Here is a 26,663-nt window from a genome sequence, read left to right on the forward strand (position 1 = left end):
CAGATGTTCTACACAAAAGGAGGTGAGTGAACCAGATGAGTTCTTCCCACTGATCAACAATGCTTTTATGGTGAGCTGACCAATGTCTTGTACAGATACAACATGACGTGCCAACTCCTACTCTCAATGCTCTGCCCAGTGAAGGAAACCATCCCAAACGCCTTCTTCACCAGCCTGTCTATCTGTGACACCACTTTTAAAGAACTGTGTACCTGGGTCACTGGGTCACTGATCGACAACACGACCCAGGGCTCTAACATTAACTGGACAAGTCCCACCCTGGTTTGTTTCACCAAAATGGCACACTTCACATTTATCTAATTAAACTCCATCTGCTATTCTTCAGCCCACTATCTCAGCAGGACTGTTCATCCTGTTGTATCACAGATAACCTTCATCACTGTCCAGTTTACCACCAATTCCAGTGTCACCCAAAAAACTTATTTAACTTACTTAACAATATTCCCATCCAAACCATCTATCCAAATGACAAACAACAGGGGACCCACTCCACCGCTGGTCACATGCCTCTAGTCAGAAAAACAACATGTCTCCCACCACCCTCAGTCTCCTACCATCAAGCCCAATTTTCTGTCCGGTTGACTAGCTCCTCCTGAATGCCATAACCTTTTACACTGATCTGAGCTTATTACCCAGTTTACCATACCCTTCGGCTATGATGATATGCCAATCTTTTATCCGACAGTAAGTTTAAAAAAAAGTGGCAGATAGAGTTTAATTCAGATAAATGCGAGGTGCCGCATTTTGGGAAAGCACCTCTTAGCAGGACTTACACATTTAATGGTAAGGTCCTAGGGAGTGTTGCTGAACCAAGAGACCTTGAGGTTCAGGTTCATAGCACCTTGAAAGTGGAGTCGCAGGTAGATAGGATAATGAAGAAGGTGTTTGGTATGCTTTCGTTTATTGGTCTGAGTGTTGAATACAGGAGTTGGGAGGTCATGTTGAGACTGTACAGCACATTGGTTAGGCCACTGTTGTAATATTGCGTGCAATTTTGGTCTCCTTACTATTGGAAAGATGTTGGGAAACATGAAAGTGTTCAGAAAAGATTTCCAAGTATGTTGCCAGGGTTGGAGGATTTGAGCTATAGGGAGAGGCTGAACTGGCTGGGGCTTTTTTCATTGGAGTGTCGGAGGCTGAGGGGTGACCTTATAGAGGTTTACAAAATTATGAAGGGCATGGATAGGGTAAATAGACAAAGTATTTTCCCTGGGGTTGGGAAGTCCATAGGTTTAGGATAAGAGGTGAAAGATATAAAAGAGACCTAAGGGGCAACTTTTTCACACAGAAGGTGGTACGTGTATGGAATGAGCTGCCAGAAGAAGTGGTGGAGGCTGGTACAATTGCAACATTTAAGAGGTATTTGGATGGGTATATGAATATGAAGGTTTTGGAGAGATTAGGACGAGGTGCTGGCAGGTGGGACTAGATTGGGTTGGGATATGTGGTCGGCATGGACGGGTTGGACTGAAGTGTCTGTTCCCATGTTGTACATCTCTATGACTCTAACTTCCATTCCCTTCATTTTATTATCATCCATGTGCCTATCCAGAAGTATATTAAATGTCCCTCATGCATCTAATTTTACTGCCAACGCTGGCAGTGCATTCCACATACACCACTCTACATGTAACAAACCTACCTCAGAGATCTCCCCTTAACCATCTGCTAATCACCAGAAAATTATACCCCCTTGTAATAGCTATTTATGTCAGGGTAAAAAATCTCTCTCTATTGACCCTATCTATGACTCTCATCACCTTGTTCACCTCTGCCATGTCACCCCTCACCCTTCTTCACTCCAATGAGAAAAGCCTTAGCTCCCTCAACCTTTCTTCATAAGACATGCTCTCCAGTACAGGCAGCATCCTGGTAAATCTCCTCTTTACCTTCTCTAAAGCTTCCACATCCTTCCTGTAATGAGGGGACCAGAACTGAACACAATATTCCAAATGGGGTCTAACCAGGGCTCTATCGAGCTGCAACACTGATTGGCAACTTTGAGGGATCTATGAATCTGTTCGTTCACACTGCCAAGGATCCTACCATTAACCAGGAATTCTGCATTCAACTTCAAGCTTTTAAAATGAATGACTTCACACTTTTCCAGATTGAACTCCATCTGCTACTTCTCAGCATCTTGTGAATGTCCCTTTGCAACCTACAACAGCCCCCCACACTATCAACCACTCCACCTACCTTTGTGTCATTGGGAAACTTACTAACCAACTCTTCCACTCACACATCCAACTTATTCATAAAATCACAAAGAGCAGAGGTCCTGTAACCACTCCCTGCAGAAAACCACTGGGCACTGAGCTCCAGGATGAATGGTTTCTATCATCGCCCTCTGTCTTCTGTGGGCCAGTAATTCTGTATCCAGAAAGACAGGTTTCCCTGTACCCCATGCCTCTGTATTTTCTGAATGAGCCATAAAGGTGTTTCGTCACATTCTCAAAAGATTCAATAAGACTTGTAAGGCATGGCCTACCCCTTACAAAACCATGCTGACTGTCTCTGATCAAACTATGGTTTCCCAAGGAATAATAAATCCTGTCTCCCAGAGTCCTCTCCAATAATTGCACACCACAGACATAAGACTGACAGGTGTGCAAATCCCAGGATCATCCCTATTCCCTTTTCTGAACAAGGGAATAATATTTTCCTGCCTCCAATCATCTGGTCCGACTCCAGTGGACAGTGAGGGTGCAAAGGTCATCACCCAGGTGCGCAGCAATCCATTCCCTCACTTTGTATGGTAACTTTGGACGCATCCATCAATTACAAAATTCTCAGCACATCCTCCTTCTTAACATCCACCTGTTCACGTACATCAGCCTGTTTCAGGCTGTCCTCACAAATGACAAGGTCCCTCTCAGCAGTGAATACTGAGGCATAGTATTCATTAAGGACCTTGCCTACCTCCTGTGACTCCAGGTACAAGTTCCTTCCACTATCCCTGACCGGCCCTATCCTCACTCTGGCCTTGCTCTTGTTGCTCCCATTAAGTGGAGAATACATTACGGTTTTCCTTCATCCTTCCCAACAATGCTTTTTCACGTCCTCTTCTCATTGCCCTAAGTCCATTCCATGGTTCCTTCCTGGTACCTTCAGAGAATCCCTACTGTGTGGAAATGGGCCATTTGGCCCAACACCTCCATACCAACCCTCCAAACAGTAAACAACCCAGCCCCATTCCCCACCCTATTACTCTCCATTTGCCTTGACCTATGCACCACACCTACATATCCGTGAACACTATGGGTAATTTAGCATGGCTGAGTCACATAATCTGCACATCTTTGGACTGTGGTGGGAAACCAGAGCACCTGGAGGAAAAACCACGCAGACATGGGAAGAATGTGCAAACTCCCCACAGACTGTCGCCTGAGGCTGGAATCGAAATGGAGTCCGTGGCGCGATGAGGTTGCAGTGCTAACCACAGAGACATCGTGCCACTCAATGCAACTCTCTGGAGCCCTGTCTGATCCTTGCTTCCTCAACCTTAAGTAAACTTCCTCCTTCCTCTTGACGAGATGCTAAAGTCCATGTGGACAACTTTGACTGCTCTGCCTTCATCTATCTTTGGCCACCTCCTTGAAGAGTCAATCCGGTTTGTGAAACATGGTTTTCCACTCACAAAGCCATGCTGACCATCTCGAATCAGCTATTGCCTTTGTAAATGTAAGGAGCTCCTTTCTCTCAGAATCTCATCCAACAACTTCCCCATCACTGGGCTGTCATTTCCTGGCTTTTCCCTGCAGTCCTTCAGTGATGGAACAGCGTTAGCCAACCTCCAGTCTTCCAGTGCCTCACTGTGTCTGTTGATAGTATAAGTATCTCTGTTAGAGACACTGAAATCTCTTCTCTAGCTTCCATTAATATTCTAGGATTGACCCAATGAACTACTGAGGATTGATCTACCTTTATTTGTTTTAAGATTCCAGCACTTTCTCTTCTCTGGTGAGGATTCTTTCCAAGACATCACTATTTATTTCCCCAAGTTCCCGAGCTTCCCTGTCTTTCTCCACAGTAAATGCTAACAACACTATTTTGTCTAATATCTCACCCACCTCCTGACAGTTAAGGTGCCCTATTCTCTACCAAGTTACTCTTTAGCCTTTAGTGAAACTTGTGTGAAGGTTTCTGAAAATTCAAATAAACCATATCCTCGGTACACCCGCTCCTACACTGTATCTATTCTGCCATTGATATTCACACCAATAAAAATGAAATCCAACAGGTTAAAACACATTCTCTTTTTATTAAAAGTGTTTCGAAGGGTCCAGTTATTGTTCACTGAGACATACTTTCAAACATATTTCAGCTCCCGACCTACTATCAGGTTAACACGATTTGGTTTCAGACTGGCAGCAGAAAGGGTTATGGGAGTTCATGTTTATCAATCTGACAAAGGTAGCTTACAGGTTCAACAGGTAATAGATGTTTTGGAAATAAGGAGGGTCGTGGGGACTGAAGGACATTATGCAGATAGGGAGTGATGTCGGGCCTGAAAGGGGCCAAAGAGATCTGCAGGGCTGTTGGGTCTGAAGGAGGTTCATGGGGATTGAAGGAGGGTACTCTGAATGGGAGGGTCGTTGGGTCAGGATGAGATTATGGAGATAGGGAGGGTCGTGGGACCTTTTGGAGATTATGGAGTTAGGCAGGTTTGTGGGGAATGATTCGGTGATATGGATAGGAAGAGTCGTGGGGACTGAAGGAGTTTATCGAGATAGGGAGGGCTGTGGGTACTGAAGGAGGTTTTATAGATAGTAAGTTTATAGAGAAGCACAGGAAAGAAGACCAGGTATCGGCCATTTGACCAGAGTCGGTCCCACCATTCAATATGATCACGACTGATCATTTAACCCAGGACAATATTCCTGCTTTCACACCTTACTCTGATATTATAGTGACTACTGGCATTTAGTGATACAGGGGGCTGTAGGAACCTGGACAGGGGTGTCGGGGGTGTCTTGCAGAGATAGGGAGGGTTGTGGAAGCTAGGACAGGTGACAGATACAGGGCGGGTTTTAGGAATGGGAGGACTTTACAGGGATTCGGAGGAATGCAGGGATGGGACGTGATAACAATCACAGGGAGGATTTGGGAGTTTGATCTGAGACGGGTACAGCTGAAAACAGAAGTGAGTCAAACATTCAGGACAGGTAGGGACAAGGTAGGACTAATAAATTAAGCTGCATTTATTTCAATGCAAGGGGCCTAACAGGGAAGGCAGATGAACTCAGGGCATGGTTAGGAACATGGGTCTGGGATCTCATTGCAATTACAAAAACATGGCTCAGGGATGGGCAGGACTGGCAGCTTAATGTTCCACGTTACAAATGCTACAGGAAGGATAGAAAGGGAGGCAAGAGAGGAGGGGAGTGGCATTTTTGATAAGGGATAGCATTACAGCTGTGCTGAGGGAGGATATTCCCAGAAATACAACCAGGGAAGTTATTTGGGTGGAACTGAGAAATAAGAAAGGGATGATCAGTTTATTAGGATTGTATTACAGACCCCCCAATAGTCAAAAGGAAATTGTCAAACAAACTTGTAAGGAGATCTCAGCTATCTGTAAGAATAATAGGGTAGGTATGGTAGGGGATTTTCACTTTCCAAACATCGACTGGGACTGCCATAGTGTTAAAGGTTTAGATGAAGAGGAATTTCTTAAGTGTGTACAAGACAATTTTCTGATTCAGTATGTGGATGTACCTACTCGAGAAGGTGCAAAACTTGACCTACTCTTCAGAAATAAGGCAGGGCAGGTGACTGAGGTGTCAGTGGGGGAGCACTTTGGGGACAGCGACCATAATTCTATTTGTTTTAAAATAATGATGGAAAAGGATAGACAAGATCTAAATTTGATGTTCTAAATTGGAGAAAGGCCAATTTTGACGGTATTAAACAAGATCTTTTGAAAGCTGATTGGAGGCAGATGTTTGCAGCGAAAGGGACAGCTGGAAAATGAGAAGACTTCAGAAATGAGACAACAAGAGTCCAGAGAAAGTATATTCCTGTCAGGGTGAAAGGGAAGGCTGGTAATTATTGGGAATTCTGGATGACTAAAGAAATTGAGTGTTTGGTTCAGAAAAAGCAGGAAGCATATGTCAGGTATAGACAGGATAGATCGAGTGAATCCTTAGAAGAGCATAAAGGAAGTAGGAATATACTTAAGAGGGAAATCAGGAGGGCAAAACGTGGACATGAGATAGGTCTGACAAATAGAATTAAGAAGAATGCAAAGGGATTTTACAAATATATTAAGGAAAAAAGGGTAACTAGGGAGAGAATAGGGCCCCACAAAGATCAGTAAGGCGGCCTTTGTGTGGAGCCGCAGAAAATGGGGGAGATACTAAATGAATATTTTGCATCAGTATTTACTGTGGAAATGCATATGGAAGATATAGACTGTAGGGAAATCGATGGTGACATCTTGCAAAACATCCAGATATACAGAGAAGGAAGTGCTGGATGTCTTGAAATGGTAAAAGGTGAATAAACCCCCAGGAACTGATCAGGTGTAGCCGAGAACTCTGTAGGAAGCTAGAGAACTGATTACTGGGCCTCTTGCTGAGAAATTTGTATCATCAATAATCACAGGTGAGGTGCCAGAAGACTGGAGGTTGGCAAACGTGGTGCCACTGTTTAAGAAGGGTGATAAGGTCAAGCTAGGGAATGATAGACCGGTGAGCCTGAACTCAGTGGTGGGCAAGTTGTTGGAGGGAATCCTGAGGGACAAAATGCACATGTATTTGGAAAGGCAAGGACTGATTAGGAATAGTCGACATGGCTTTGTGCGTGGGAAATCATGTCTCATAAACTTGATTGAGTTTTTTGAAGAAGTAACAAAGAATATTGAGGAGAGCAGATGATAGATGTGATCTATATGGACTTCAGTGAGGCATTCGACAAGGTTCCCCATGGGAGGCTGATTAGCAAGGTTAGAACTCATGGAATACAGGGAAAAGTAGCCATTTGGATACAGAACTGGCTCAAAGGGAGAAGACAGAGAGTGGTGGTGGAGGGTTGTTTTTCAGACTGGAGGCCTGTGACCAGTGGAGTGCCACAAGGATCGGTGCTGCGCCCTCTACTGTTTGTTATTTACATTAATGACTTGGATGCGAGCATAAGAGGTACAGTTAATAAGTTTACAGATGACACCAAAATTGGAGGTGTAGTGGACAGTGAAGAGGGTTACAACAGGATCTGGACCAGATGGGCCAATGTGCTAACTGGCAGATGGAGTTTATTTGAGATAAATGCGATGTGCGGCATTTTGGGAATGCAAGTCTTAGCAGGACTTTACCACGTAATGGTAAAGTCCTAGGGAGTATTGCTGACCAAAGAGACCTTGGAGTGCAAGTGCATAGCTCCTTGAAAGTAGAGTCGCAGGTAGATAGGATAGTGAAGGCGGAATTTGGTATGCTTTCCTTTATTGGTCAGAGTATTAAGTACAGGAGATGGGAGGTCATGTTGTGGCTGTACAGCACATTGGTTTGGCCACTGTTGGAATATTGTATGCAATTCTGGTCTCCTTCCTATTGGAAAGATGTTGTGAAACTTGAAAGGGTTCAGAAAAGATTTACAAGGATGTTGCCAGGGTTGGAGGATCTGAGCTACAGGGAGAGGCTGACCAGGCTGGGGTGGTTTTCCCTGGAGCGTCGGAGGCTGAGGGGTGACCTTACAAAGGTTTACAAAATTATGAGGGGCATGGATAGGATAGGATAAATAGACAAAGTCTTTTCCCTGGGGTCAGGGAGTCCAGAACTAGAGGGCACAGGTTTAGGGTGAGAGGGGAAAGATATAAAAGAGACCTAAGGGGCAACATTTTCACGCAGAGGATGGTACGTGTATGGAACGAGCTGCCAGAGGATGTGGTGGAGGATGGTACAATTGCAACATTTAAGAGGCATTTGGATGGGTATATGAATGGGAAGGGTTTGGAGGGATATGGGCCGGGTGCTGGCAGGTGGGACGAGATTGGGTTGGGATATCTGGTCGGCATGGACGGGTTGGACTGAAGGGTCTGTTTCCATACTGTACACGTCTATGACTCTATCACTCATAGAGGTTATAAAAATAAACTGTGTGGTCACGTCTGGAGGAGACTAAAGCTATAAAGGTTTGTAGTTACCGAAGGAAATTACATCAATCGGGACCAGCAGAGTTTACAGAGACTGAGTGCATTTTAGAGACAGGAAGAGTTCATAGTCATCATAAGAAATGCAGAAACTAATTTATGAGAGAAGCAGGGTCACTCTGCACTGTGCCCAGAGACAAGGAGGAGTCTCACAGCTGGAGGAGGTTACTAAGGTACAGAGCTTTTTTGTTGTTGTGACGGGGAAGGTCACAGAGATCATGAAGATAGTAGGAGTTCAAAAAAGTCACAAAGGCAGGGAGGTGTTTCAGGTCTGGAAAGGACTACACTGACCAGGATGGCTTAAGGAACTGAAGAGTTGTTTTTCTTCAGTTAAGGAGAGATGTGACAGAACCCGGGATTAAAGGCAAAGGCAGAAACTTGGAGAGTTTTACTGATATGAGGAGTTTACAGGGATAGGTAGGATTGTAGGGGCTGATAGAGATAGGGGAAGTGGTATCAATGAAACAGACAATGGAGAAACTGACAGACGTAGGGAGGGTTCTGTGGAACAGATGAATTTACAGACAAGATGGTGATAATGAAGCCTGAGAATTTTCTCATGTTCCTTGCCCAGCATTGTTCCAACATCATCCCCTCAGGGTCTGAATTAAAGTCCACTACCTCCTCCCTGTGCTGTTTACTGTGAGTGATCTTACCGGCTGCAGGATTTACTGAAGGCTCCAGATCTCCCTCTCCATCTCTCTCTGGCTGACCAACTGTCTTCAATATGGTGATGGACGATTCAGGAATTGGGAATTCTGCTGAGTCAGGGACATCAAGAATACCTACAGGAGACAGGGAAATAGACATAATGGTAAATTACACTGCTGTAACGAAGGTTACACATGGAGAATGGCACTGAGTCCCACAGAGATATGGAAAATCCCAGTCTCCATCCATGGCCTGTGCAGTTGCTTCCCTCTTGAGTGGAGAATGCTGTTGGCTCAGGATCTGGAGTAGCTGTTCGAGCGAGAGACACTGACAGAGGCAGCAATTAGACCCACACAGTGAGGGATACCACATGGAGAGAGACAGTGATATCAGCAGATTGCAGGAATGTATCAGGATCACACAATGGTACCATCAGAAGTGGTTCTGACCAGTGAGCACTGCTACCAGTACTCAGGGAGGACTGAGCTATTGTATTGGGATAGGTTCCTCTGGTACCAGGATTATGCAGTGTGCGATAAACGGACACAGATGAGGAGGGGGACAGGTCTGAGGTGAATGGAAATTCCCAAGTCCAAAGAGAAAGGTTGAAATATTGGAACACCATGGAGATGTGGATGAAGACCAACAGAAACAGTAAGGGACTGAGTTTATTTAAAATACGACATTGTCAAACAGATTTGTGACAGGAAATTATTGGTTAAAATAAAGTAAATGCCAGTTCCGCCCCTCACAATTCCTTATACACCACAAGTGACATCATTTCCGCCCATCACATCATCGCTGATGTCACACACTCAGTGACTTCCTCGCCCCCCCACTGCCGTGTTTGCCACCACTTCCACCCCCACCAACGCCACTTATCTGCATTCTGCTGACACCACCCCCAGGTCCCACCGTCATCATCCCTGCCCCCAGAACCCTGAGGGGAACCCCACCCCTGCTCATGACTCCATCCCCATCCCCCCGAACACCACACCCACTCCAGTTACAGGCTCCGTCGCCTCCCCCAGCTCCACACCTACGTTTGGTCCCAGCTACCAGTCCTGCCGAGTTTTCACCATTCCCCCGGACCTCCCCCTCACTGAGGACGAATGATCAGTCCTCAGCAAAGGCCTCACCTTTATCCCCCTCCGTCCACACATCAATGAATTTAATACACGCCGTGACATCGAACACTTCTTCCACCACCTCCACCTCAGAGCTTACTTTTACAATGAAGACTCCCGCCTATTTTCTGAGGACCCCTTTGCCACCCTCCATTACACTCCATCCACCTGGACACCCCGCGCTGGCCTATTACCTGCCTTCGATCTCTTCATTTCTAACTTCCACCGAGACATTAACCGCCTCACCCTATCTCCCCCCTCCCCCACTCCAACCTCTCACCCTCACAACGTGCAGCCCTCCACTTCCTCTGCTCCAATACCGACCTCACCATCAAACCAGCAGATAAAGGGGGTGCAGTGGGAGTCTGGTGCACTGACCTCTACCCCGCTGAAGCCATGATGCCAACTCAAAGACACCTCCTCCTACCACCCCCTTCTACCACGACCCACCTCCCATCACCAAACCGTCATCTCCCAGAGCATACAGAACCTCATCACCTCAGGAGGAGATCTCCCACCCACAGCTTCCAACCTCATTGTTCGGGATCCCCCACCGCCCGGTTCTACCTCCTTCCCAAGATCCACAAGCCTGACCACCCTGGCCGACCCATTGTCTCAGCATGCTCCTACCCCACCGAACTCATGTCTACCTACCTCGACATTGTCCTATTCCCCAGTCCAGGAATTACCCACATTCGTTTGAGACACCACTCACACCCTCCACTCATCCAAGACTTCCATTTCCCCGGCCCCCAACGCCTCATCTTCACAATGGATATCCAATCCCTCGACACCTCCATCCACCATGACCAGGACCTCCAGGCCCTCCGTTTCTTCACCTCCCGACGTCCACAACAGTACTCTTCCACCGACACTGTCAGTTGTTTGGCTGAACTTGTCCTCACACTTAACAATTTTTCCTTCGAATCCTCCCACTTCCTCCAGACCAAAGGGGTAGCCATGGGCTCCCGTATGGGTCCCAGCTATGCCTGTCTCTTTGTTGGCTATGTAGAACAGTCCATCTTCCGTAGTTACAATGGCACCACTCCCCACGTCTTCCTCCGCAACATTGATGACTGCATTGGCACCACCTTGTGCTCCCTCGAGGAGTTTGAGCAATTCATCAACTTCACCAACACATTCCACCCTGACCTTAAATTTATCTGGACCATCTCTGATACCTGCCTCCCCTTCCTGGACCTCTCAATCCCCATTAATGACAACCGACTTGACACCGACATTTTTTACAAACCTACCGACTCCCACAGCTACCTAGTTTACACATCTTCCCACCCTACCGCCTGCAAAATTCCCAACCCCTATTCCCAATTCCTCCGCCTCTGCCGTACCTGCTCCCAGGAGGGCCAGTTCCACCACAGAACACATCAGATAGCCTCCTTCTTTAGAGATCGGAATTTCCCTTCCCACGTGGTAAAAGATGCCCTCCAACGCATCTCGTCCACATCCCGCACCTCCGCCTTCAAACCCCACCCCTCCAACCGTAACAAGGACAGAACGCCCCTGGTGCTCACCTTCCACCCTACCAACCTTCGCATAAACCAAATTATTCGCCGCCATTTCTGCCACCTCCAAAAAGACCCCACCACCAGGGATATATTTCCCTCCCCACCCCTCTCCACTTTCCGCAAAGACCATTCCCTCCATGACTACCTGGTCAGTTCCACACCCCCCAAAAACACACCCTCCCTTCCTGCCACCTTCTCCTGCCACTGCAGGAATTGCAAAACCTGCGCCCACACCTCTCCCCTCACCTCTATCCAAGGCCCTAAAGGAGCCTTCCACATCCATCAAGGTTTTGCCCGCACATCCACTCATATCATTTATTGTATCCATTGCTCCCGATGTGGTCTCCTCTACATTGGGGAGACTGGACACCTCCTAGCAGAGCACTTTAGGGAACATCTCTGGTACACCCGCACCAATCAACCCCACTGCCTTGTGACCCAACATTTCAACTCCCCCTTCCACTCTGCCGAGGACATGCAGGTCCTGCGCTTCCTCCACCACCGGTCCCTCACCACCCGACGCCTGGAGGAAGAACGCCTCACCTTCTGCCTTGGAACACTTCAACCCCAGGGCATCAATGTGGACTTCACCAGTTTCCTCATTTCCCCTTCCCCCATCTCACCCCACCTTCAGCCTTCCAGCTCAGCCCCGCCCCCATGACCTGTCCTAATGGCCTATCTCCCTTCCCACCGATCCACTCCACCCTCCTCTCTGACCTATCACCCCCATCCCCACCCCCGTTCACCCATTGTACTCTTTGCTACCTGCCCCCACCCTCCTCTCTGACCTATCACCCCCATCCCCTCCCCTATTCACCCAATGTACGCTTTGCTACCTTCCCCCATCCTCCACTCTGACCTATCACCTTCTTCCCCACCCCATTCACCTATTGTACTCTATGCTACATTCTCCCCATCCCCACCCCCCTCTCATTTATCTCCCCACTCTGCAGGCTCCCGGCCTCTGTTCCTGATGAAGGGCTTTTGCCCGAAACACCGATTTTCCTGCTCCTCGGATGCTGCCTGACCTGCCGTGCTTTTCCAGCACCACTCTAATCTAGACTCTGGTTTCTTGCATCTGCAGTCCTTGTTTTTACCTTATTGGAGGAAGAGACTACCAAAGTAAGGCATGTTATAGACACTGAACCAAGTTACAGGGATAGGGATGGTAGTCTGGAATGCAGTACATTTCACATATGTGGAGGGACTATCGGGAAGGGAGAAGGTTACAGCGATAGGATCTGTTATAGGAATTAAAAATTATGAAAGACACTGGACCACAAGACATGCCATAGGTACACTGTTGCAGAGTAGTGAGTTTTAATATAACAGAACTTACATTGGGATGGTGATTGAGCCTGGGGTGTGTGTGTGTACTGTACTCCCCTCCAGCACTGTATCTATGTCATGTTGTGTTAACAGATGTTTGGAGCCCTCTCATTGCTCTTTGCTCTGTGCACTGTGGGTGACCTTACCTCACTACAGGATTTATTGAAGGCTCCAGATCTCCTTTCCCTTTGTCTCTCTCTGGCAGACCAACTGCATTCAATGAGGTGATGGACGATCCACCCAGCAGCTGGGAAGGCTATTGAGTCAGGACTTTCCTGAATACCTACAGGAGACAGAGAAATAGACAGAATGGGAAATTAAACAGATGCAGTGAGGGTTACACATGGAGAATGGCACTGAGTTCCACAGAGATCTGGAAAATGGAGTGATATTAAGTAATAGTTCCAGGTTGCTGGAAGAGGTCAGGATCACACAATTGTGTGGGAAGAATGGGTTTAGCTTCATGATGCCCTGGTATCAGTGCTCAGGGATGAGCACCCAGTGAGCAGGTGAAGTGATGGCCTAGTGGTATTATTGCGAGAGAATGGATCCAAAATCTCAGCTCATGTTCAGGGGAGGCAGGATTGAATCCCACCATCTGAAAAGGAGACATTTGAAATCAATAATTTTAAAAATAATAATTAACAATCCACAAATAAGTATGAGACCATTACTGATGTACAACAAATCCAAACACTTGTCCTTTAGAGAAGGACATCTGCCCATCCTCACGTGGTCTGCACGACATCCCCACAGCAAAGGGTTTGCCTCTCAATGACCCTCTGAAATGGCCGAGCAAGTTACTCAGTTCAAGGGCTTCTAGGACTGGGCAAGAAAGGCTGGTCATCCAGAGACTCACACATCCCATACCGGATTTTTTAAAAAATCTATGAGGATGGTCCCCCTGGAATTGTTCTGGGATCAGTGTCCTGGCCAATCATGTCGGTAGGTTTATGGACAGGGCATTAAACTGACAGAGAGGATGCAGGTGAAAGGAGCTTTCCAAATCCAAAGGGAAAAGGTGAAGCAATGGAACAGAATGGGAATGTGGCTGAAGACAAGCAGAAAGGAACAGGATGGGACAGAGTTTAACTAAAATCGTACATCAGGAAAAAGATTTGTGACAGAAAATTGTGGAAGAGAGTAGATTATGTTTTTTTTTAATGGACAACGTTGCTGCAATAAGGTCGATGGATTTGTGACACAGAGATAAAAGAGATTTAGACACCAGGGAGAACAAAAATATTCAGTGGTTCGTAATCTTGTGCAAACTCAGGCAAAATGGGCAACGCTAACAATAATGGATAAAAAAAGGCATTACAGAGAAAGCATTTGGCTGCAGATCATGAAGTAGAGTCAGTCTGAATGTAAATTCTGGCTACTACTTGCCAAGGACACAAACAGCAGAACAGTTTTAGCCACTGAACAGCATTCCATTGCTCACCACTGCATTAAACAGGAACTCATTGGAATTTTTAAACAAAGGCATTGTGATAATTTTGGAAAACCTCAATATTTGTATAATCTGGGACAATCACACGGTCAACATTGATATTGGAAGAGGAGTTCGGTTAATTTTTCTTTCAGTGTTTCTTTGAAAAACACATTGTGCAACTGTTAAGGGACATAACTATCGCAGAGCGACTGTGTAAAGAAACTTAGTGAATGAGTAATGTCACCTGGAGAGATCCTTCAGGAAATTTGAGTTTGAGAGGAGAACTGACCAAGGTAAACAGGCTAAACAGACTGAAATATGTGTCTGTAAATGAACAGTGGAAAACATTTGAAGGGACAATGCAAAATACACAACAAAAGGACATTCGATTGAAATAGTAAAAACCTCAGCAAGAAATTCCCACTGATCCCTCACTCAGGACAAAAAGAATCATACTAGATTATGAGGCTGAGAAGATCATCAAAAAGTACTTAAAATCCTGAAGTGAGAGAGTGTTTTAGGAATAAATGTTAATGGATTGCAATGGGTCTGCTGGCAGGAGGAGGGCTGTGGGAAGGGGAGCCACGGTCAGGGTTCATTGACACGATAAGAACAGGGAGAGGTGAAGGTGCTGGAGGTGGTGAGAGTGTTACAGAGAGTGGTCAGGGTGTTACAAACCAGGACGGATTGCTGCAGCTGGAGGTGTTTGCAGAGGTAGGGAGGGACATCGGTATTTTTATATATTCATTCATGGGATGTGGGTGTCACTGCCTGGAACAACATTCTTTGACCCCTCTGCTAATTACTGAGAGGGTAGCTCAGAGTCAGCCATATTGTTGTGGGTCTGGAGTCATATGTCGGCCAGACCAGGTTAGAATATTTGATGTCCTTCCCTAAAGGAGGTGAGTGAACCAGATGAGTTTTTCCCACTGATCAACAATGTTTTAATGGTGGCCCCACCAATGTCTTTTACAGATACAACATGACATCCCGACTCTTACTCTTAATGCTCTCCCGAATGAAGGTAACCATCCCAAAGGCCTGCTTCACCAACCTGTCTACCTGTGACAACCACTTACAAAGAACTGTGTACCTGCATCCCTGGGTCTCTGACTGAAAACCCTACACAGGGCCCGAACATTAACTGTACAGGCCCCAACCTGGTTTGTTTCAAAATGGAGCACCTCAAATTTATCTACTTAAACTCCATCTGCTATTCTTCAGCTCACTATCCCAGCAGGACTGTTCATCCTGTTGTATCATAGATAACTTTCTTCACTGACCACTTTACCACCAATTTCAGTGTCACCCAAAAAACTTACTTACCAGGAAACCAATATTCCCATCCAAACCATTTATCCAAATGACAAACAACAGTGGACCCACTCCACCGCTGGTCACATGCCTCCAGTCAGAAAAAACAACATGTCCCCCACCACCCTCTGTCAATAACCATCAAGCAAATTTTGTATCCAGTTCACTAGCTCCTCCTGAATGCCATAACCTTTTACATTGATCTGAGCTTATTACCCCGTTTACCAGACAGAACACACAACACAGAACAGTTCAACCCAAGACCCTTCAGCCATGATTTCACGACAAACTTTTATCCAACTGGAAGATCAAACTAACCTACATACCCTTCATTTTACTATTATCCATGTGTCTGTCCAAGAGTCTATTAAATGTCCCAGATGTGTCTAATTGTACTACCACCATTGGCAGTGCATTCCAAACACCTACCATTCTCTATCGTCTTATCCATATCCATTCACCTGAAACTTTATGCCACCTTGTAATAGCCATTTATGCGATAGGAGGAAAAGTCTCTGACTATTCACTCACTCTGTGCCTCTCATCATCTTGTTCACCTCCACAAAGCCGCCCTGCCCCCTTCTCCAATGAAAAAAGCCTTAGCTCCCTCAATCTTTCATCGTAAGAACTGCCCTCCATTACAGGCAGCATCTTGGTAAATCTCCTGTGTACACTCTCTAAAATGTGCACATCCTTCCTGTAAACAGGGGACCAGAACTGAACACAATATTGCAAGTGTGGTCTCACCAGGACGCTATAAAGATGTGGTAAAACCTCACGGCTCTTACAGTCAATCCCCTTCTAAGGGGAGCCAACACAACATATGCCTTTTTAACAACCCTACCAACGTATGTGGTGATTTTGAGGGATCTATGGACACGGACCCCATGATCTCTCTGTTCCTCCACACTGCCAAGCATTCTGCCTTTCACCTTGTATTCTGTAATCAAATTCGACCTTCCAGAATGAATCACTTCACACTTTTCCAGATTGAACTCAATCTGTCACTTCCAGCCCAGCTCAGCGTCCTGTCAATGTCCCATTGCAACCTACAACAGCCCTCCACATTCCCCACCACTCCACCAACCTTCATGTTATTGGCAAACGTACTAACCCACTCTCCAACATCCACATCCAAGTCATTTACAAAAAATCACAGAGAGCAGGATCCCAGAGTCGATTGTTACAGAACACCACTGGTTACTGAGCTCCAGGCTCAATACTGTCCATCTGCTGTCACCCTCTGTCTTCTCTACGCCATCCAATCCTGTATCCAGTCAGACAGATTTCCCTGTATCCCAGTTTTCCTTCTTTCCTGAATGAGCCATCAACATATTCTGCCATATCCTCAAAGAATTCAATAAGGTTTGTGAGGTATGACCTGACCCCTCACAAACCCATACTGACTGTGGCTAATTTAACTCTCATTTTCCAAGTAGTCATAAATCCTGTCTTTAGAGCCCTCTCCCATAATCTCAACACCACAGGCATTCGACCAAATCTGTAATTCCCAGGATTCTACCACCGTAAGATGGTTTGGACTTTACAAATCTTCCCTCCTCTGCCATGATCCCCAGAAGGGCACTGGAGGGTGGTGGGGGTTACAGAGATAGAGAGGAATATCAGGACAGGAGGATTTTGCAGACACTAGGAGGTTTGCAGTGCCACAAGGAGGCTTCAGTAATTGTGAGGTTTCATGGAGATGAAGCCTTTGAGGAGGGAGGGAGGGAGGGAAGATTGTAGGGAAATGAGAGGTTTCACAGTTTAGGTGTTTTGTTAGGGCTGTAAGTGGTTACTGAGTTGGGGAGGGTGTAAGCACTGGTGGATATTACAGAAACATGTGGTTTTGATTGCAATGGCATGAAGAGGATGCAGGAAGCTGGAGAGTATGGGGTCTGAACGAAGTTACACAAATGGGAAGAGTTGTCAGGAGGGGAGGTGTTTACAGAGACAGCAATGGTCTGATCTGGAGCAGAGGACCCAGATTGGGAGGGATGTGGGGACTGGAGGTGGTTTCACAGGGAGGGAGGACCATAGACCCACAGGAGGTTACAGAAATGTGGAGAGCTGTAGGGCTGACAGGGGTTCATGGAGATGGGAATGTTGGGAGGGATAGAGAAGTTTATAGGGATAAGGATGTTTGTAGGAGAGGGCTGGATTACACAGACAGGGACTGTTTTAGGGAGCTGAGCAGATTACAGAGATAAAGATATTTGTATTGACTGGAAGAACAAACTGAGATATGCAGGGTAGTCGTGACTGAAGATGGTTATAGACATAGGGAGGCTTACGTTATGGGGGTTATGGAGGCTGTGGAATCTGGATTTCTTTCAGAGAGTGGGATAACAATTTTGGTCAGAGACAGTTTCACAGATAAGGGAGAATCGCACAAACAGGAGGAAGTTGTAGAGAAAGGTGTTGTTTAACCAGATAGTGGTGTAAGAGCTGGACAAGGTTATGGAGATAGGTAGATGGTGGAGGCACAGGAGGAGCTTACATTGACATGGGGGTGATAGTGACAGGAGGGTGTTAAATAGATAGTGAGTTTTGTAGGGACTGGATTGGGAGAGGAACAGGCATGGAGTGAGTTCGACAGATCAGGATTACTGCAGAGACCTGAGAGGATTACACTGATAGGGATGGTGGTCGGGTCTCCACAGACTGTTGGTGTTTAGGGAATGGAAGAGATTTGGTAGATAGGGAGGGATGTAAGAGCTGCAGGAGCTTATGGAGAGTTGAAGAGTTGGAGCAATTTGCAGAGGTAGGTTTCTCAGACAGGAGTAGGTTATAGATTGTGAGGGTTGTGTGGTCTGAGTAAGTCAAAAAGAGGAGAGTTTTCGCATCTGGAAGAGGTTACACTGACAGGGACAGTTTAAGAGACTGAAGTAAAAATGCATGGAGAAGGTTACACAGATCGGGAGGTGAGTAGGGACTGAAGGTGAATACACAGACATGGAGGGTTGTATTGTTAGACGGAGCTTAGAGGGATCGGGACTGGTGTAGGGATTTACACAGATAGGGAAGTTTGTGTTTTTGGAGAAGGTTACACTGATACAGACAGTGTTAGGGAGTGTTTAGTGGACTACAGAGGAGCTCAGAGAGAATGTATTATGGGGAGTGGAGAAGATTACAGACACAGATGGCTGTCGGGTTGAAAAGACCTTCTACAGATTCTCAGTGCTGTAAGGCTGGAGGGAGGTTATAACAGTGAGTGTTGCCAAGACTTAATTATTTCACTGAAATAGAGGAGGTCTCAGCACGTAACTGTCAAAGGGAAGTTGAGACAGTCCAGATGAGTTTTCAGAGATACAAATGTTTATGGGAGTTTCAAGAGGGAACAATGATTGGGAGTGCTGTACCAAATGGTAATAGTTATAGGGAGGGTTCTAAAAGTAGGAAGAGGTGTCAGATATATCGATCTTTGTAGGGACTGGAGAAGGTTACATCACCAAGGAGTGTTTTAGAGACTGGAGGAGATTACAGTGCTAAGGAGAATATTGGGGATAAGGCCAGGTGCAAGAGTTGGGGATGCTTGATAGGGCTGGACAATAACCTCAATGGAATCGCCATCGTGTGCAACCAGGCCATTCGGCCCAACCAGTCCATTCCAAAACTCTGAAGAGCATCCTACCCAGACCAACCCCTCTACCTATACATTAAACCCTGCATTTCTCGTGGTGAACTTACTTAAACCACACAGTCCTGAATACCACAGTCAATTTATGATGGCCAATCCACTGATGGTGCAAATTTAGGACACACACACACACACACACACACACACACACACACCAAGGGAGCGACACGCAAACACACACAGTGAGGGAGATACCCGCAGACACACAGCGAGCGAATGACATGCACACACGCACAGTGAGGGGGATACACGCAGACACACAGCGAGGGAAGGACATGCACACACACAAACAGTGAGAGGGATGTACGCAGACACACAGCGAGGAAAGGACATGCACACACGCACAGTGAGGGGGATACACGCAGATACACAGCGAGGAAAGGACATACACATTGAGGGGGATACACGCAGACACACAGCGAGGGAAGGACATGCACGCACACACACAGTGAGGGGGATACCAGCAGAGACATACGCAAATCGAGGGAGGGACACACACACGCGTAGCGAGGGATGGACATGCACACACACAGTGAGGGAGGGACACACACACACATGGCGAGGAGGACACGCACACACACACAGCGAGGGAGGGACACGCACAGACACGCAGCAAAGACACACAAACACACACATACACAGAGGGAGGGACACGTACACAAACAGCAAGAAAGGGATACGCACACACAACGAGGAAGAGACACGCAGTGAGGGAGGGACACGCACATACACTGCAAGGGAGGGACACACACACACATGTCGAGGGGGAGGGCATGTGCACTGAAATTGAGAGGGGGCACGCACACACACAGCGAGAGGGGACACACACAGACACGGCAAGGGTGGGACACACGCACACAGCGAGCGAGGGACACACAAACAGCGAGGGAGTGAAACACACACAGACACACACACACACACACAGAGCGAGGGAGGAACGTACACACACACATGTACACACACAGCAAGGGATGGACATGTACACACAGCGAGAGAGGGACACACGCACACAGCAAGGGAGGGACACACACACACACACAAACACACAGCGAGGGAGGGACACAGACACACACACACACACACACAGCGAGTGAGGGAAGGACATGCACATACACACAGAGCAAGTGAGGGACACACACACACACAAAGTGATGGAGGGTCATACACAAACACGCACAGTGAGGGAGGGACATACACACACACACACAAACACACACGAAAACACACAGGGAAAGAGGGACAAGCACACACATAGCGAGGGGGAGGAAATATGCATGGAAAGTGAGATGGGGCACACACACACAGTGAAAGGGGACACACACTGAAACAGTGAGGGAGGGACATGCACAAAGAACAAGGGAGGGGGACATATACACATACACACTTCGAGGGAGTGACACACACACAAAGCGAAGGAGGGACATGCACATATACACACAGGTAAGGGGATACACGCAGACACACAGCGAGGGAGGGACACAAACACTCACACAGCGTGGGAGGGACACACAGGCACAGTGAGGAAGTGACACGCATACACACACACACAGCGCGGGAGGGACATTCACATACACTCCAAGAGGGACACACATAGTCAGCAAGAGGGAGACACACACAGCGAGGGAGGGACACTCGCATGCGCAAGCACACAAACACAGACAGACACACAGTGAGAGTGTGACACGCACACACACAGCGAGGGAGGGACACGTGCACAAACAGCGAGGAGGGGACACATGCACACACAGCAAGGGAGGGCCACACACACACGCACGCACGCACAGCAAGAGTAACACACACACACACACACACACACGGCAGGAAACTGATACATAAACAGTGAGGGAAGGACACTCACATACACTGCAAGAGGGCAAGAGGGATACACATATTCACAGCAAGAGGGGACACGTACACAGTGAGGGAAGAACACACACATGCGCAAGCACACAAACACAGACACACAGCTTGAGGGGCACGTATACACACAGACAGTGAGGGACATGGACACACACAAACACACACACACACACACACACCAAAAGAGAGGGGCACCGCACACTCAGCGAGGGTGGGCCACACACGCACATGCACAGCAAGAGGGGGACACACACACACACACACACACACACACACACACACACACACACAGAGCAAGGGAGGGACACACACACCAACAGCGAGGGAGAGACACGCACACACAGTGAGGGAGCGACATGCGTGTAAGGAAGCACACAAACACAGACACACACAGTGAGAGAGGGACACGCACTCACACAGACAGGGGGAGACATGCGCATGCGCACACACACAGAGCAAGAGAGGGACATGCACACACACAGCAAGGGAGCGACACATGCACACAGAGCGAGGGAGGGCCACACCCACACACCCACACACGCACAGCAAGAGGGACACACGCACACACACACACAGAGAAAGGGGGAAAACTCACACATACACAGTGAGGGAGGGACACGTACACATAGTGAGAGCGAGGGTGGGACCGACCACACACACACACACACACACACACACACACACACACACACACACACACACACACACACACACACACACACACACACACACAGCAATGGGGTAACTCACACATACACAGCGAGGGAAGAACACGCACACACACACAGCAAAGAAGGGACACACACACACACACACACACACACACACACACACACACAGATACAGCGAGGGGGTGACACATGCACACACAGCGAGGAAGGGCCACGCACACACACGCACAGCAAAAGGGACACACACACAGAGCAAGGCGAGGGACACACACGCACACACACAGCGAGGGAGGGATACGTGCATGAGGGAGCACACAAATACAGACACACACAGCGAGAGAGGGACACGCACACACAGCCAGGGAGGGACATGCATACACAGCGAGGGAGGGACAAACACAAACACACAGAGAGCAAGAGAGGGACATGCGCATACACAGCGAGGGGGGAGACACATGCTCACACAACGAGGGAAGGCCAAGTACACACTCGCACAGCAAGAGGGATACACACACAGAAAGGGGGAAACTCACACATACACAGCGAGGGAGGGACACACACACCCACACACACAGCGAGGGAGGGACACGCAGTGAAGGGACACCCACACAGACACAGTGAGGGAAGGACATGCACGCGCACATACACAGAGAGCAAGGGACACACACACAGTGAGGGAGGGACACACACACACAGAGTGAGGGAGGGACACGCTGACACACGCAGCGAGGGAGGGAGCATGGACACACACAGCGAAGGAAGGACAAGCACACACACCGCGAGGGGGAGGGCATGTGCACACAAATTGAGAGGGGGCACACACACGCAAAGCGAGGGAGGGACACGCACGTACACAGTGAGGGGGATACAAGCGGACACACAGCGAGGGAGGGACAGGGACACACACGCAAAGCGAAGGACGACACGCAAACACACACACAGTGAGGGTGATACACGCAGACACACAGCAAGGGAGGGGCATTACACACTGCGAGGGACGGGGACACACACACGCAAAGTGAAGGAGTGACACGCACACATACACACACACACACAAACACAGAGCAAGGGAGAGACACGCACACACAATGAGGAAGGGACAAACACACACACATACGATAATGGGAATACACGCAGACACAGTGAGGGAGGGACACGCACATACACTGCAAGGGAGGGACATGTGCACAAGTCGAGGGGAGGGAATGTGTACAGAAATCGAGAGGACACACACACACACAGCGAGAGAGGACACACACAGACAGGGCAAGGGTGGTACACACGCACACAGCAAGCTGGTCACACTCACACACACAAGGGACGGACACACGCAAAGCGATGGAGTGACACGCACACATACATACACACACAAACACAGAGCAAGGGAGGGACATGCACACATGCACACAAGGGACGGACACACACACAGTAAGGGAGGGACATGCACACAGATATACACACACACACACACATACACATAAACACAGAGCAAGGGACAGACGCGTGCACACACAGCGAGGGAGCGACATACAAACACACACAGTGAGGGAGTTACCCGCAGACACACGGCGACGGAGGGATTCACACACAGCGAGGGACAGGGACACACACACGCAAAGCAAAGAAGGGACACGCAAACACACACACACAGCGAGGAGGATACACGCAGCCACACAGCGAGGGAGGGACACACACACACAAATTGTGAGGGACGGGGACACACACACTCAAAGCGAAGGAGGGACACACGCACACACAAACACACACACACGCGCGCACGGCAAGGGTAGGACACACACACACAGCAAGCTGGTCACACACTCACACACAAGGGACAGACACACACGCAAAGCGAGGGAGTGACACGCATACATACATACACAAACAAACACAGAGCAAGGGAGGGACATGCACACATGTACACATGCATACAAGGGAAGGAGACACGTAAAGTGAGGGAGGGACACGCACAGGTTTACACACACGCAAACACAAAGCAAGGAGGGACACATGCACATACAGAGAGAGAGGGACATCCAACACACAGCGAGGGAGTGACACACAAACACACACAGTGAAGGGGCTACCCGCAGACACACAGTGAGGGAGGGACACACACACAAACACACACGAAGTGAGGGAGGGACACACACACACATACAGCAAAGGAAGGACACACACATGTCAAGTGGGAGGGCATGTACACAGAAATTGAGAGGGGGCACACACACGCACAGCGAGGGGACACACATAGAAACGGCAAGGGTAGGACACACGCACACAGCAAGGGGAGACATGCACTCATAGACACACAAGGGATGGACACACGGACACACAAAGCGAGGGAGGGTCACGCACACATATATACACATACAGAAACACAGAGCAAGGGAGGGACATGCACACATACACAAGGGATGGACACACACGAAAAGTGAAGCAGGGACACGCACACATACACAAACACGGATCAAGGGAGGGACATGCACACACACACACAAGGGACGGACACACACACACGCAAAGCGAGGGAGGGACACGCAAACATACACACACACATACATATATACACAGAGCAAGGGAGGGACATGCACACACGCGCACACACACAAAGGGACTGACACACACGCAAAGCGACTGAGGGGGACACACAAACACACACACACACACACACACAGAGCAAGGGAGGGACATGCACGCGCACACACGCACACACAAGGGACAGACACACACACAAAGCGACTGAGGGACACGCGCGCACACACACACACACATAGAGAGAGAGCAAGGGAGGGACATGCACACACGCACACACAAAGGGACGGACACACACGCAAAGCGACTGAGGGACACGCGCGCGTGCACACACAAACACACACACACAGCAAGGGAGGGACATACATAGGCGCGCGTGCGCACACACACACATACACACACAGTGAAGGAAGGGACAAGAACACACACGGCGAGGGAGGGACACGAACACACACGGCGAGGGAGGGACACACACACAGCGAGGGAGGGAAACACAAACACACACAGAGACGGAGGGACACGCGTGCACACACAGCGAGGGAGGGGCACACACACAGCGAGGGAGGGGCATACACACACACACATACACACCCCGAGGGAGGGACACTCACACACACACAAACACAAACACACACACACAGCGAGGGAGGGACACGCTCACACACGGCGAGGGAGGGACACACACACACAGCGAGGGAGGGGCACACACACACACACACACACTTACACACAGCGAGGGAGGGACACGCACACACACGCACACACACACACACACAGTGAGGGAGGGACACACACACACCGTGAGGGAGGGACACACAAACACACACAGAGACGGAGGGACACGCGCGCACACAGTGAGGGAGGGATACACACACAGCGAGGGAGGGACATGCAGACACACACAAAGCGAGGGAGGGACACACACACAGAGCGAGGGAGGGGCACACACACACACACAGCGAGGGAGGGACACATACACACCGCGAGGGAGGGACTTGCGCGCGCACACACACACACACACACACACACACACACACACACACACACACACAGCGAGGGAGGGGCACACACACAGCCAGCGAGGGAGGGACAGACACGCACACACACAGAGCGAGGGACGGACACGCACACACACACACACACACACACACAAACAGTGAGGGAGGGACACACACAGCGAGGGAGGGACACACACGCTCACACACGGCGAGGGCGAGACACGCTGACACATGGCGAGGGAGGGACACACGGTCACACACGGCGAGGGAGGGACACCCACGCTCACACACGGCGAGGGAGGGACACACACGCTCACACACGGCGAGGGAGGGACACACACGCTCACACACGGTGAGGGAGGGACACACACGCTCACACACGGCGAGGGAGGGACACACACGCTCACACACGGCGAGGGAGGGACACACACGCTCACACACAGCGAGGGAGGGACACACACGCTCACACATAGCGAGGGAGGGACACGCTCACACAGCGAGGGAGGGACACACACACACACAGAGACGGAGGGACACACACGCTCACACACAGCGAGGGAGGGACACACACACACACAGCGAGGGAAGGACAAGAACACACACGGCGAGGGAGGGACACACACACACAGCAAGGGAGGGAAACACAAACACACACAGAGACGGAGGGACACGCGTGCACACACAGCGAGGGAGGGCCACACACACACACAATCACACACACACACACACTCACAGCGAGGGAGGGACACACACACACAGTGAGCGAGGGACACACACACACAGCGAGGGAGGGACACACACACCGCGAGGTAGGGAAACACAAACACACACAGAGACGGAGGGAGACGCGCGCACACACAGCGAGCGAGGGACACACACACACACACACACTAAGCGAGGGAGGGACACACACACACACACACACACACACACACACACACAAACAGAGAGGGAGGGACACACACACACACACAGAGCGAGGGAGGGACACTCACACACACACAAACAGAGAGGGAGGGACACACACACACACACACACACACACACAAGAACACACACACACAGCGAGGGAGGGACACACACACAGCGAGGGAGGCACACGTGCACAAACTGCGAGGGATGGACACACAGCAAAGGGGGGGGACACAAACACACAGAGAGGGAGGAACACACGTGCACACACAGCAAGGAAGGGGCATGCACACACGTACACAGAGAGGGAAGGACACGCTCACACACGGCGAGGGAGGGACACGCTCACACACGGCGAGGGAGGAACACACACAGACACACACAGCGAGGGAGGGACACGCTCACACACGGCGAGGGAGGGACACACAAACACACAGCGAGGGAGGGGCGCACACGAACACACAGCGGGGGAGGGGCACACACACACAGCTCGAGAGA

General features: G+C 49.1%; 1 long non-coding RNA gene across 3 annotated transcripts in view; it reads right to left on the minus strand.

The window, feature by feature from the left end:
• Positions 1 to 26,663, minus strand: part of LOC140458753 (uncharacterized) — a 128,202-nt gene that overhangs the window by 73,277 nt on the left and 28,262 nt on the right. For 2 of the 3 annotated variants that reach the window (XR_011953631.1, XR_011953632.1), the window contains exons 2-3: positions 12,950 to 13,086; positions 8,827 to 8,955 (exon numbers count right to left, since the gene is read on the minus strand). This is a non-coding gene — a long non-coding RNA (uncharacterized lncRNA). Of the gene's footprint in view, positions 1 to 8,826; positions 8,956 to 12,949; positions 13,087 to 19,239; positions 19,331 to 26,663 lie in introns of those variants that run through there. The other variant, XR_011953633.1, reaches the window with a different exon arrangement.

This window comes from Chiloscyllium punctatum, chromosome 34 (genome assembly GCF_047496795.1).
Source record: "Chiloscyllium punctatum isolate Juve2018m chromosome 34, sChiPun1.3, whole genome shotgun sequence".
NCBI classification, from domain to species: domain Eukaryota; kingdom Metazoa; phylum Chordata; class Chondrichthyes; order Orectolobiformes; family Hemiscylliidae; genus Chiloscyllium; species Chiloscyllium punctatum.